Genomic DNA, 12859 nt, shown 5'->3' on the forward strand with positions numbered 1-12859 from the left:
CCGGCGGTAAACTGGTCGCGGAAGACACAGAAAGCTCCGTGCGGTGGCCTGTGCGGCCGAGCGGAAGGACCGACCAAAAGAAGTTCAAAATCTTCGGGGATGTCGAAATTGTCTGTCAGAATATCAAAATCACGCTGGTCGAATCGGGACTGCATGGTGGTGTACCATGGGCCGAGCGACTGGTCTTCGGGATTGGAAGAGCTAGCCATGGGCCGATCGGAAGGAATCAAAAGGCACAAAGGCAGGAGAAAAACGACAGCAAACGAAAGGAGATTTCAAGGATCGAAACTGAGAAAGAAATGCGGAGGAAACACCGGAAAGGAGGAAGGAAAGATATAAAACCTTACAGCGAGGAAAGGGATCGAGGAAAAGGCGCCGGAGAGCGTCAGAGAGCAGAAACAGGATCGCCGGAGCTCCAAAGCGCAGGGGGCAGTGGTTGAAATCGCAGAGGCAAGTGAGGGAGAGAAGGAAATGAAGAATTTATAGGGTGGAGGCCGGGCGACCTCCACCGTTGGATCCAGGTCACGGGAATCAAAGCATGCATCGAGCCGTCCATTTCGAATCGCTTCGATCACATCAAAACACCATGCCACCGCCGTCGTACGCCGATGGCAGTGCTCCACGTGGCACTCAATCATTCGGAGCATTTAATGAAAGCATGCTCAACCTTAATGTCGAAGATTGGCGCAGAACACGAGGAGATCCGGTGAATGCCATTGTTGATTCGCTGAAGGCTACCTCTATGGTTGGCCGAGCGGAGGATACTAGCACGGAGGAGCCTCAAGGCCAGATTCGTAGTCCAGTCAGTCGGACTATTCGCCTCCTTCGACTAGACTTGAAGGGGAGGCAAGTGATCCGGTAGTAAGAACAGTGGACCCCTCCCTGTGGAGTCAACGCCACGTGGAAGTCAAAGTGGCAGTTGTCCATCCGGAGAGGGCTAGGTCCGACCGGCCGGCCGGCCGGCTGTCCGGTGGAATCGAACGTCCGGAGAGGGATGGGTCCGATCGGCTGGCCGACCGGACGATGTTCGACTGATGGTTAAAGGCGCCCTGTCGAAATCAGGGTTCCGGCGCTCAGTGGAAAAGGTCGCAGGGCCGAGCGGACTGCACGCTCGGCCAAAGCCATAAGGTAACATACTGCTAATAGTCTCCACAAAGCACGTGATGGAGAATCTCCCGAAGTAAATCACCGCATAGGTCCGGCCGGATGTTGAGGGAGCTGTCCGCCTGGACTCCAGATCTGGAGCAAAGGGAAAAAGGACAAGGGACGTCTTTTTCTGACAGCAGGTATGTTTCACGTGTAGGCCATGCTCCAAATCTTGTGACAGGGGATTCCGCTGTCCCATCGAGGACATTCTTAGACTGTAGCAGTATGGGTTAGGGAAACTCACTGACAAGCCCTTACTGGGGTATGGGCCATGGACACGTGTACACCTCGGTAGGTGTATACTCACTTCTTCGCTGCCCTATATAAAGGCCCTCATTCTTCGCCGGAGGTACGCATTCTACGATCTTCGGAGCCACTTTCTCATTGAGCTTCGCCTGACTTGAGCGTCGGAGGGTCGCCGCCGGGAACCCTTCCCGGCCGACTTCTGTGCAGGTTCGCCGGAGATTTGTGCGACCTGACGAAGATCCACGCAAGCAGCCGGAAGCGCCACGTGCCCAGCGTCCTTTGGTTCGGCGATTCGGATAGGATCAACTATTATTTTCTATCGAATTACTTCTAACTTATATTAGAGAACCTTGATTTCAAAAATTTCAAATCAGTTTTCTAACTCAAACTTAGTTTTTCTCTTAAACTATTTCAAACATGTTGGTATTACCCCTATTTTTGATGTGTGTCAAAGGAGGAGAGATAGTAAATTTAGGGGGAGTTATTGAACTCAAGGGGAGAGTTAAATGTTTGTTTACTTAACTCTGCATATTTTAAACTTAACTGTGAACCTTGGTTGCCAAACATCAAAAAGGGGGAGATTGTTGGTGCAAGGTGCACCAGAATCAAACCTAAGTTTTGATGTTGTCAAAGGTTCAAGTTAAGTTTTGTTATGATTTGATATTTGGCTAAGTGTGCAGGCTATCAAGAAAGCCCTAGTCATAGCCAGACAGTAAAGTCCAAACAGGTCTGGAGGACCAAAAGTTTGGCTGGTAGGTTGAGGTAAATAACTGGAGGAGCGATAGTGAGGTCGGGTTCCTGAAGGGAACAACCTAAGGTTGCTGATCCAACTGAAGAAACCGGGAAGGTTTCCAAGTTGAGATCAAGACAGTCCTAACTGTTATACTCATGCATATTACTATTATAACTATGCTAACTTTGTTTTGCAGGAATATTCTTGTTATATCGAACTAACTTTGTGTTGCAGAATCATATGACCCCTTGGACTTCAAAAGGTCATAACTTTTGACTCAGAACTCAGAATCAGGCTCTGTAAGTGGCCACGCGACCAGCACTCAGAAACCTTCAATTTACCAAGGGTTCAGTCGACTGAACAGGAGGTTCAGTTGACCGAAAAAGGCTTTTTATCAGTCGACCGAAAAAAGGTTCGGTCGACCGAACAGGAAAAAATGGCAAAGCAGATCAGGATCGCAAATATGGCATCACAGCATGATCGGTCGACCAAAAATGAGGTTCGGTCGACCGAACCTATAAAAGCATTAATGGAGCATTAAGTGCGAATCTCGACGAGAAGGGAAATTTACCGTTCGGTCGACCGAACAAGGTTATCGGTCGACCGAACCATTAAAGATCAGTTAATGCAAAAGATCGAGCCAATATCAGACTCCAGCCAGGAAGGAAGGGAGCGGGTTCGGTCGACCGAACAGAGGGATGGGTCGACCGAACAACAATGGCACTTATAAAAGGAGCTCGAGGTCTGAGGCTCAGCAACTCTTCTCTGATCATCTCAAGTTCTGTTCTACAAGCAAACCGTGCTACAAGCCTTCATCATCTCAGCAAGCCACACTATCCGGAAGTGCCGACCAATGCTTCAACTACATTTACTTGTCGGTATATTTTTATATAAGCTTGCATTGTAATTCACTTAAGCAAGATAGTAGGGTTGTTACTATCTTGCTCATTTGTACAATCTGCTTCTTTCCGAGGATCTCGGAAAGAAGAGCTATAGTGATTTGCCCATCGGTGCGATCAAGGATCGCGGGCCTTCGAGTAGGAGTCGAGCTAGGCTCCAAACAAAGTAAACGAACTTGTCCCTTTATATTTTCCGCTGCTTTCTCGAATTGTTTTGAAATACGAAAAGAAAAGTTTTTAAAAGAGTACGATATTCACCCCCCCCTCTATCGTACTCATCCGATCTATCAAGTTGCTCTTTCGCTGTGTCCACTAAAGGGAGTCTTGGTCATCTTGCCCAGTAGGCATGACTCGCATGTCTCATATGATTCAAAATCAAATGAGTCTAGAAAACCATCTTTATGGAGCTGGGATAAGCGATCGCATTTATATGGCCTAAGCGACAATGACAGAGATAGGTTCAGTTCATTTCATTTGACTTGAACCTTTTGTTATTTATGTTATAGATGGGGTTCTCTAAGTCTAGAATGTAGAGTCTGTTCATCTGAGGTGCACTACAATAGAACATATCTTTTAAATAAATGGAACAACATTTGTTCTTTATTATAAATTAAAGGCCTTTCTTGTCTAAAAAAGAAACTGAAATGATGTTCTTTGTGAGAGCAGGCACATAACAACATTCATCTAATTTTAGTACAAGCCTGGAGGGCAGAGATAGAAAGTAAGTTCCTACAGCGACAGCAACAACCCCTGCTCCATTGCCTACTCGTAGGTCCACCTCTCCCTTCGTCAATGCCCTGCTATTTCTCAGTGCATGCACATTAGTACAAATATGAGAAGCACATCCGGTATCTAATACCCACGATGAAGAAATAGAAAGATTGACTTCTATAACATATATACCTGAAGTAGAAATCTCATTTCTCTTCTTCTTAAAATCTTCCAGGTATCCTTTGCTGTTCCTCTTCCAGTGCCCGGTCGGACCGCAGTGGAAGCAGGTAGCATCCTTAGCAACACCTCCTTTAGGTTTCATTACCTTGCCTTTACCCTTGGCTTGGGACTTTCCCTTACTTTTAGGCTTTCCCTTGCCTTTATGCTTTTGCACCATCAAAATGGAGTTGGGCTTTACCTTCTTAAGGTTGAGCTCAGCAGTTCGCAACATGCTTAGTAGCTCAGGTAGTGGCTTATCAATTTCGTTCATGTTGTAATTTATGACAAATTGACTGTAACTTTCTAGCAAGGATTACAAGATCAAGTCAGTGGCCAGTTCTTGGCCAAGTGGGAATCCCAACCTCTGTAGGTTCTCTATGTACCAAATCATCTTGAGTACATATGGACCTAAGGGAGTACCATCTTGCATCTTGCACTGAAACAGTGCCTTAGAGATCTTAAATCTCTCATGCCTTGCTTGTGTTGGTGCGGGAAGCATCCAACGATCGAACTCGTGTTTTGATAACGGCAAAGAATTCAAAGTTAAGAGCTTTTTAGTCTAACAAGTCTACTTGAGGATTTCAGGAAAGTCCTAGCTGTGGTTAGGCAAAGGGAAAACCCTAGGGGGCGGTAACCCTAGGTCATAGGGGGTGGTAACCCTATGCGTAAAGTCTTGGCAGGTCGATGGCTTCAGGCAAAAGTCCTAGGGGGTGGTAACCCTAGGTGAAAAGTCCTGGTGTCGCGAACCAGGTGAAAGACTGGACTAGCCGGGGAAGCGGATGTCCAGCAGAAAGTCCGGAAGCATCAAGTGCTGAGCAAAAGTCCAGTCGATCTGGAGGATCGACTGGCAACAGGTAAATCGCCTGAGTGGAGTAGGTGAGGACGTGTTCCCCGCAGAGGGAACAGTAGGCGTCGGGTCGACCTAGGGCTTCCGGCTGGAAATCCAAAGTCAGACTCGGACAGTCCGAAGACTGTCAATTATTACTTACTGTGTTTTATCAGATTCTAACATTGTCTTGCAGGGTATTTTGCTCGGACTAACCTTTGTTTGTAGGTGAGGAACCTGCTGGAAAAAGGCTGTCCGGGCGCCCGGAGATCCGGGCGCCCGGGTCCAAATTCTATCCCCTGCGCGACTTTGCCACGTGGAGCATCCTGGTTGGTTGGCCACGTCACACTCCAGGCGCCCGGAAGGGATCCAGGCGCACGGAACCGCATATAAAAGGAGGGTTGAGGTGCAGCTTCAAAGGACAACGAATTCTAAGTGATCTTTCATCAACACGCTGCTCCAAAAGACGCTCCGAAGTACTACTACAAGTGCCCGACGACCCGAAGCTTCAGATTTAGCATTTCTTGTTGTCGGTATAATTTTTGATAGCTTTTATTTGTACTCATAATTGTAATCTTTTAACGAGCTTATAGTTGTTGCCCACCGGAAGCGATCAAGGATCGCGTGCCTTTGAGTAGGAGTCGACTTAGGCTCCGAACGAAGTAAAATCGACCTGTCTCTTTGTGTTGTCTCTTTATTTTATTTCCGCTTATTCCGCTGCACGTTTTAACTCCGATAGTTTTCCGTTAATCGAACGAAATAGCCACGAGCGCTATTCACCCCCCCCCCCTCTAGCGCTTCTCGATCCAACAATTGGTATCAGAGCAGGGTCGTCTTGAATCAGTGCAACCACTATTCGAGACAATTTTTTTTCGTGGTTTTGTTCGGAGTCGATTAGAATTTAGCCTCATAGCTATATTCTAATTTCTTTTTACGACTCGATTTTGCTCAAAAGTGGTCAATACCACTTGAGCTCGTTATTTTTCTTCCTCCTCACTACTAATCCAAGACTTAGTCTTGGAATAGATCTTATTGTTTCGCTTTTTTAGATCTAAATGGCCCAACAAGAATGATTTAGCACCGTTCGTCCCCATTATTTTTGGAGAAGACTTGGATATTGGAAGGCGAATGGAAATTATCTAAAGATCCATTCGACACACGGATGATCGTCAAAACAGATCGCAACTACCAAGCTGATGCAGACGGTAAGCCTACATCCTGTGAGAATTGGGAGCCAGCATTTATCAAAAGGTGGAAGCCGACGCCAAAGCCACCTGCACAATGCGGTCTTACCAAAGAAGAGCTCAACAGAGTCGGTCCATTCTCCTCCGCAAAGGAACTATGGGAGAAACTGATCGAACTACACGAGGGCACCTCGGAAACCAAGGTAAGTAAGCGTGATTTGTTACTAAATAAACTATACAATTTGAAAATGCAGGAAGGCGAGACGGCAAGCTCTTTGCACGCCCGAATTCAAGATATCCTGAATTCTCTACATGGAATCGGGCAGAAGGTAGAAAACAGAGATATAATAAGGTATGCCCTTAACTCATTCCCTAGGAGTACACTATGGGCATCAATGGTAGATGCCTATAAAGTCTCTAAGGATTTGTCCTCCTTGAAATTAGACGAATTATTTAGTGAATTCGAACTCCATGAACAAACTAATGCACAGCCATCCGAGAAAGGGATTGCTTTGGTTGCAGGAACGAGTCGAACACGGGAATCAAGAGGACGGCGAAAAGTTGAATCGGAATCAGAAGACGAACCCGATTCAGAACATTCAGAAGATGAACTGGCCAGCGAATTTGTGAATCTTGTAAAGAAACTCTACAAGAAGAAGAAGGGCTTCAACAAGAAAGATCTGAAGAAGGCAGTTCAATCCAAGGAGGCTCAACAGAACTCAAAGACAAAGTTCGAAGTCACTTGCTACGGGTGCAACCAAAAGGGGCATATAAAAGCCAACTGCCCCAATCAAAAGGAAGCCAAGAAGCAAAGAAGAAGGAAAGTCCTAAAGGCAACCTGGGACGAATCCTCTTCGGAGGACGAAGACGATGAACTCGACCAAACGAGTTTACTCGCATTGATGGCCCGTGACCAGATCAGCGAATCCGAGAGCGAGTCAGAAGCCGACTCCGAGCAAAGTCACGGATCCGCATCCATTTCCGAAGGGCCAGACTCCGCTGTAAGTATTCCTAGGCTTAATAATTTAGTCAATTATTTACTTCGCAAATTAGCCAAGTCAAATTTGAAAATTAAGTCACTTTTAAAAGAAGTAACCATTCTTAAAGGAGTAACTAACTCAAAATCTTTAACTGAAGATTCAACTCAAGTACAACAACTTGAGAAAGAAAATTCAAATCTGAAAAATCAGTTAAATGATTTAAAAATTACTTTAGAAAAGTTCTCTCTGGGCTCCAAGAATTTGGATCTAATTCTTGGGACACAAAGAGCCGTCTACAATAGAACTGGGCTAGGATATAAAAGTAAAAAGAAATATAAATCTTATTTATCCTTAATAAACAAACAAAGTAGTAAATCAGTCCAAGCATGGGTCCCCAAGTCCAAATTGATAAATCAAATTGGACTTGGCCAATACTAGGTTCCGAAGGATCAAATATACTACCTCGACAGACCATATCGAGGTCGTGATCCAGGAAAAGCTAAAATGAAAACGATCGTAATTCAAAATTCGAAATTAAATTAAGATTTTAAAATTAAAAATCAAATTCAAATTTTAAAATTCGAAATTAAATTAAAAATTAAAAATCAAATTCAAAATTCAAAATTCGAAATTCGAAATTAAATTAAAAATTAAAAATTAAAAATCAAATTCAAAATTTAAAATTCGAAATTAAATTAAAAATTAAAAATTAAAAATCAAATTCAAAATTTAAATTAAATTCAAAATTAAATTACAAATTCAAAATTAAACAAATCGAAATTATAAATGAAAAATAGATGGAGGGTCCAAACTAGCTGACACCTCCAACTGAACTACCCGACAGGGTAACTGAACCTAATTTACCCGGAATGGGTAAAACAAGAATAGATTGCCCAGCAGGGTAGTTAAGGTTAGATTAAAACGGGATAAGTTTAACTTGAACCACAGTACTGGTGAAGTTTTTGGATGATAGTACGTTAGGGAAACTTGGGCATCGCATGTCTAGGAAGATATGGCTTCGACCTGGTGCATTTGGCCAAGTGAAACTGACCGAAACTACCCTTAAATGGATCCTAACTAGTTAGACCAAGTTTTAGTATTAAGTTCAATGGGTAGGACTATTTGGAAAACCTCGAAGGCATGGTTACTTTAATGAGCTCCTTGTGACTCACCATAGCCCAGAAGTTTATCCAAAGAATGCTTACTTGTTGAATCCAAAGCTAAACCTGAATCTAACACAAGACTAAACAAAACCCTTAAATTGAACCTCAATTCATCTCACAAAAAGTTATAGGACTCCCTGATTGAGAATTTAGATCGGGTGAGATGACTAAGTAATTAAAATCTGAAAATTATTTTAACTTAAATTTCAAAATTATTTTAAACTTAAATTTCAAAATTATTTTAAACTTAAATTTCAAACTTATTTTAAAAAAAAAACTTAAGTTTCAAACTTATTTTAAAACTTAAATTTCAAAATTATTTTAAAACTTAAATTTCAAACTTACTTTTAAAAACTTAAATTTCAAAATTATTTTAAACTTAAATTTCAAAATTATTTTTAACTTAAATTTCAAACTTATTTTAAAAACTTAAATTTCAAACTTATTTTAAAAACTTAAATTTCAAACTTATTTTAAAACTTAAATTTCAAAATTATTTTAAACTTAAATTTCAAAATTATTTTAAACTTAAATTTCAAAATTATTTTAAACTTAAATTTTAAAATTATTTTAAACTTAAATTTCAAACTTATTTTAAACTTATTTTAAACTTAAATTTCAAACTTATTTTTAAACTTAAATCTCAAAATTATTTTAAACTTAAATTATTTCAAAATTATTTTAAACTTAAATTTCAAAATTATTTCAAAATTATTTCAAATTTAAAATTCGAAATTAAATTAAAAATTGAAAAATTAAAACATTAATAATAATAATAAAAATAATAATTATATATATACCAAGGTCAAAAACCGGGGGCAGGCGCCCCCGGTATTCAGACCCCGGGCGCCCGCAGCGATCCCGGGCGCCCCGCCTCACACGACCCCGGGCGCCCGGAACACGTCCGGGCGCCCGGACTCCCTTATATATAGGGGGCAGGAGGCGCCCCCTACCCTTGCACCCAAGTCTTCCTTAAGCTTCTTCTTAGCTTCCCTGCGAAGACTTTCAAAATTAAAATTTTTTCCGTGGTTGATACGAAGTCGTGACTCAACCGAGGTCGTCAGTTCTAAAATTTCTAACAATGGCTCCTCGGTAAAATTTCTATCCCCTCCTAAAATTCATTTTTATAATTTTTTTTTCTCTTCTTCCTTAGTATAATATTAGTTTCAAATTTAGGAAGCGTACTAAATCTGGTGCTGGGCCCTCTACCCCTAGCATTGACCCTAGGTTTCCCACCGACGAACTTAGGATTAAGTTTATGTCAACAAATTACATGGCCATTAGAACCAAATGTATAGACAGATCGTTCTTTTTACGCTCTTGTATTCCAGTCTCCGAGACTATAAACCACTATAGGCTGCGAAACCTAGTTGAGTGCACCAGTGCAGTAAACATAAGTTTATGTGCCGAATTTTACAACAACCTAGTGAAAGTAGACGACTACTCCTATACCACTAGGGCAGCTGGCACGGATATCACATTATCTCCCACCACCATTCGTGAGTTTCTAGGATTACGAGAGTCACCATGCACCTTTTTATGCTATCCTCCTAGGGAGCTACCTTTTGGAGATCCCTACTCACATATTACCCTCGATACGATCTATTCGTCCTTCTTTGAGGACCAGCGTGATCCCACTGAGACCCAGTTTAGGTCACTTAACCTTAGAATTTAGGACTACGCCCTTTATAGGGTTCTAGTACTTTGTATTCTACCGCTAACCACTCATGACATTGCGGTGATGCGTCCATTTCACTCCTTCCTGCTCTATGCCCTGTGTCATAGGTTAGACATAGACATCAGTCTTCACATCTTTTCCACTATTATTTATGCAGCTGGATACGTGACCAGCAGACGAGTACATATGCCTTATTGTCATATTCTGATAGCTTACATGTCCTCATTACACATTGATGTCACCAGAGGTGACATCCGCTACATGACCGAGTTTGACATCATAGGAGCTAGGAACTTTTCCCTAGCAAATATCCATATAGACGATGAGGGTACCATGTCCTGGCGTAGGGGGGCACAGCACCAGCAGGCGGAGGAGGCAGAGCATGATGAGTTCATGTTGGCACTATTTCCTGAGGAGGCTGCTCCTGCCCCACCACCACCTCGAGCACCACACCCAGCTCCCCGCACTCTCGCTGATCGAGTTTCCGGACTAGAGAGGGCTATGTCGAGTCTCTAGCACGAGAACTCCGAGTTTCATCAGTCTATGCGACGAGAGGTCTCCGATCTTCGACGAGAGGTCCAACAGGAGGTCTCCGACTTACGACGAGACGTACGACAGGAGCTCTCCGACTTGCGCCGAGATCTACGAGAGGACGATCGGGCTCGTGACACTGAGATCCTGACACTACTCCGGTCGCTGGGTTCCGGACCACCTCCCTCATCATCTCAGTAGCTCCTACTGTTGCTCTATTATCACTCTAGTACAGCTTGTAGCAGCTCTATTATGACTCTTTTATCTATGTCGACTTTTTAGTCTAATGGACGGTTTCACTTCAGGCTTGATTGACTATACCTTAATCTAATAAATTAGTCTTTTAGTCACATTTTTTTATAACTTCTAGGCAAAACAGTTTTCAAAACTCCACTTTGCTAGACTTTCAAAAGTTGGGTTTAGTCTAGGATTTCCCCCTAGATATCATGTTCCCCTAGAATTAAGCCAGAGCATCTCACAAAACACCTAGGTTTACCTTGATTGTGATTGAAAAACATAGAATGGCGTGAGATGCATAGGGTATAGCCTGGACTCAAGAATGCTTATATCTGTGCATCAATATGAGTCTGGGCGTTAAATATGCAATAAACATTAATCAAGTTAAAGTTCTCCAGCTCTAGTCAAGTCTATCTGGACCTAAATAACTTAACTTGACTAACCTAGTAAAAGCTATTGTCCTATAGACAATCAGCAAGTAACTAAAGGTTAGACAGTTGGCAAAAGATACTCAATTTCTTTTTTCAAGAATGTTTTGTTCTCTATGGCTCTGATACCTAATATATAAACATGACTTGTGCTTGGACTTAAGGACCAACTGAATTTAAATGAATAATCTTGTCCTAAAAACTTGAATTCCAATTGACCTTAACTTCCAAACTCTGTTGAACATTGCTAACTTTAATCATGTACAACTCTTTATACATTGCCCATTTTTTGAATTATGGCAAAGGGGGAGAGTAGCAAAAATGTAAACATAAAATTCAAGTTAAAAATTAAGGGGGAGCAAAAGTTAAGGAGGAGCCAAAGTTAAGGGAGAGTATATAGGGCAAAATTTACTTTAGTTACCTTGTTCATCTATACTTAGCAAATTTTGCCTGTGTTTAAAATGACTATCTATTCGCTTGTTTACTTAACTTCGAATTTGTGTTGCCATAATCAAAAAGGGGGAGATTGTTGGTGCGGGAAGCATCCGACGATCAAACTCGTGTTTTGATAATGGCAAAGAATTTAAAGTTAAGATGTTTTTAAGTCTAACAAGTCTACTTGAGGATTTCAGGAAAGTCCTAGCTGCGGTTAGGCAAAGGGAAAACCCTAGGGGGCGGTAACCCTAGGTCATAGGGGGTGGTAACCCTATGCGGAAAGTCTTGGCAGGTCGATGGCTTCAGGCAAAAGTCCTAGGGGGTGGTAACCCTAGGTGGAAAGTCCTGGTGTCGCGAACCAGGTGAAAGTCTGGACTAGCCGGGAAGCGGATGTCCAGCAGAAAGTCCGGAAGCATCGAGTGCTGAGCAAAAGTCCAGTCGATCTGGAGGATCGACTGGCAACAGGTAAATCTCCTGAGTGGAGTAGGTGAGGACGCGTTCCCCGAAGAGGGAACAGTAGGCGTCGGGTCGACCTAGGGCTTCCGGCTGGAAATCCAAAGTCAGACTCGGACAGTCCGAAGACTGTCAATTATTACTTACTGTGTTTTATCAGATTCTAACATTGTCTTGCAGGGTATTTTGCTCGGACTAACCTTTGTTTGCAGGTGAGGAACCTGCTGGAAAAAGGCTGTCTGGGCGCCCGGGATGGATCCGGGCGCTCGGAGGTCCGGGCGCACGGAACAGGTCCGGGCACCTGGGACCAAATTCTATCCCCTGCGCGACTTCGCCACGTGGAGCATCCTGGTTGGTTGGCCACGTCACACTCCAGGCGCCCGGAAGGGATCCAGGCGCCGGGAACCGCATATAAAAGGAGGGTTGAGGTGCAGCTTCAAAGTACAATGAATTCTAAGTGATCTTTCATCTACACGCTGCTCCAAAAGACGCTCCGAAGTACTACTACAAGTGCCCGACGACCCGAAGCTTCAGATTTAGCATTTCTTGTTGTCGGTATAATTTTTGATAGCTTTTATTTGTACTCATAATTGTAATCTTTTAACGAGCTTATAGTTGTTGCCCACCGGAAGCGATCAAGGATCGCGGGCCTTCGAGTAGGAGTCGACTTAGGCTCCGAACGAAGTAAAATCGACCTGTCTCTTTGTGTTGTCTCTTTATTTTATTTCCGCTTATTCCGCTGCACGTTTTAACTCCGATAGTTTTCCGATAATCGAACGAAATAGCCACGAGCACTATTCACCCCCCCCTCTGGCGCTTCTCGATCCAACAGCTTGTCCTTGATATAGTTGACGAAGATGTTCAACCATATCATAAGAAGTCATCAACTCATGTTGCTTCTGAAGCTCAGAGTTCATGGTTGCAAGCATGAGGCATGACACATCTAATGCATCATCTTTATACTTCTTATAAGCATCTCGGTCAGCTCGC

The sequence above is a fragment of the Zingiber officinale genome, chromosome 3B, assembly GCF_018446385.1.
Source record: "Zingiber officinale cultivar Zhangliang chromosome 3B, Zo_v1.1, whole genome shotgun sequence".
In the NCBI taxonomy this organism is placed as follows: domain Eukaryota; kingdom Viridiplantae; phylum Streptophyta; class Magnoliopsida; order Zingiberales; family Zingiberaceae; genus Zingiber; species Zingiber officinale.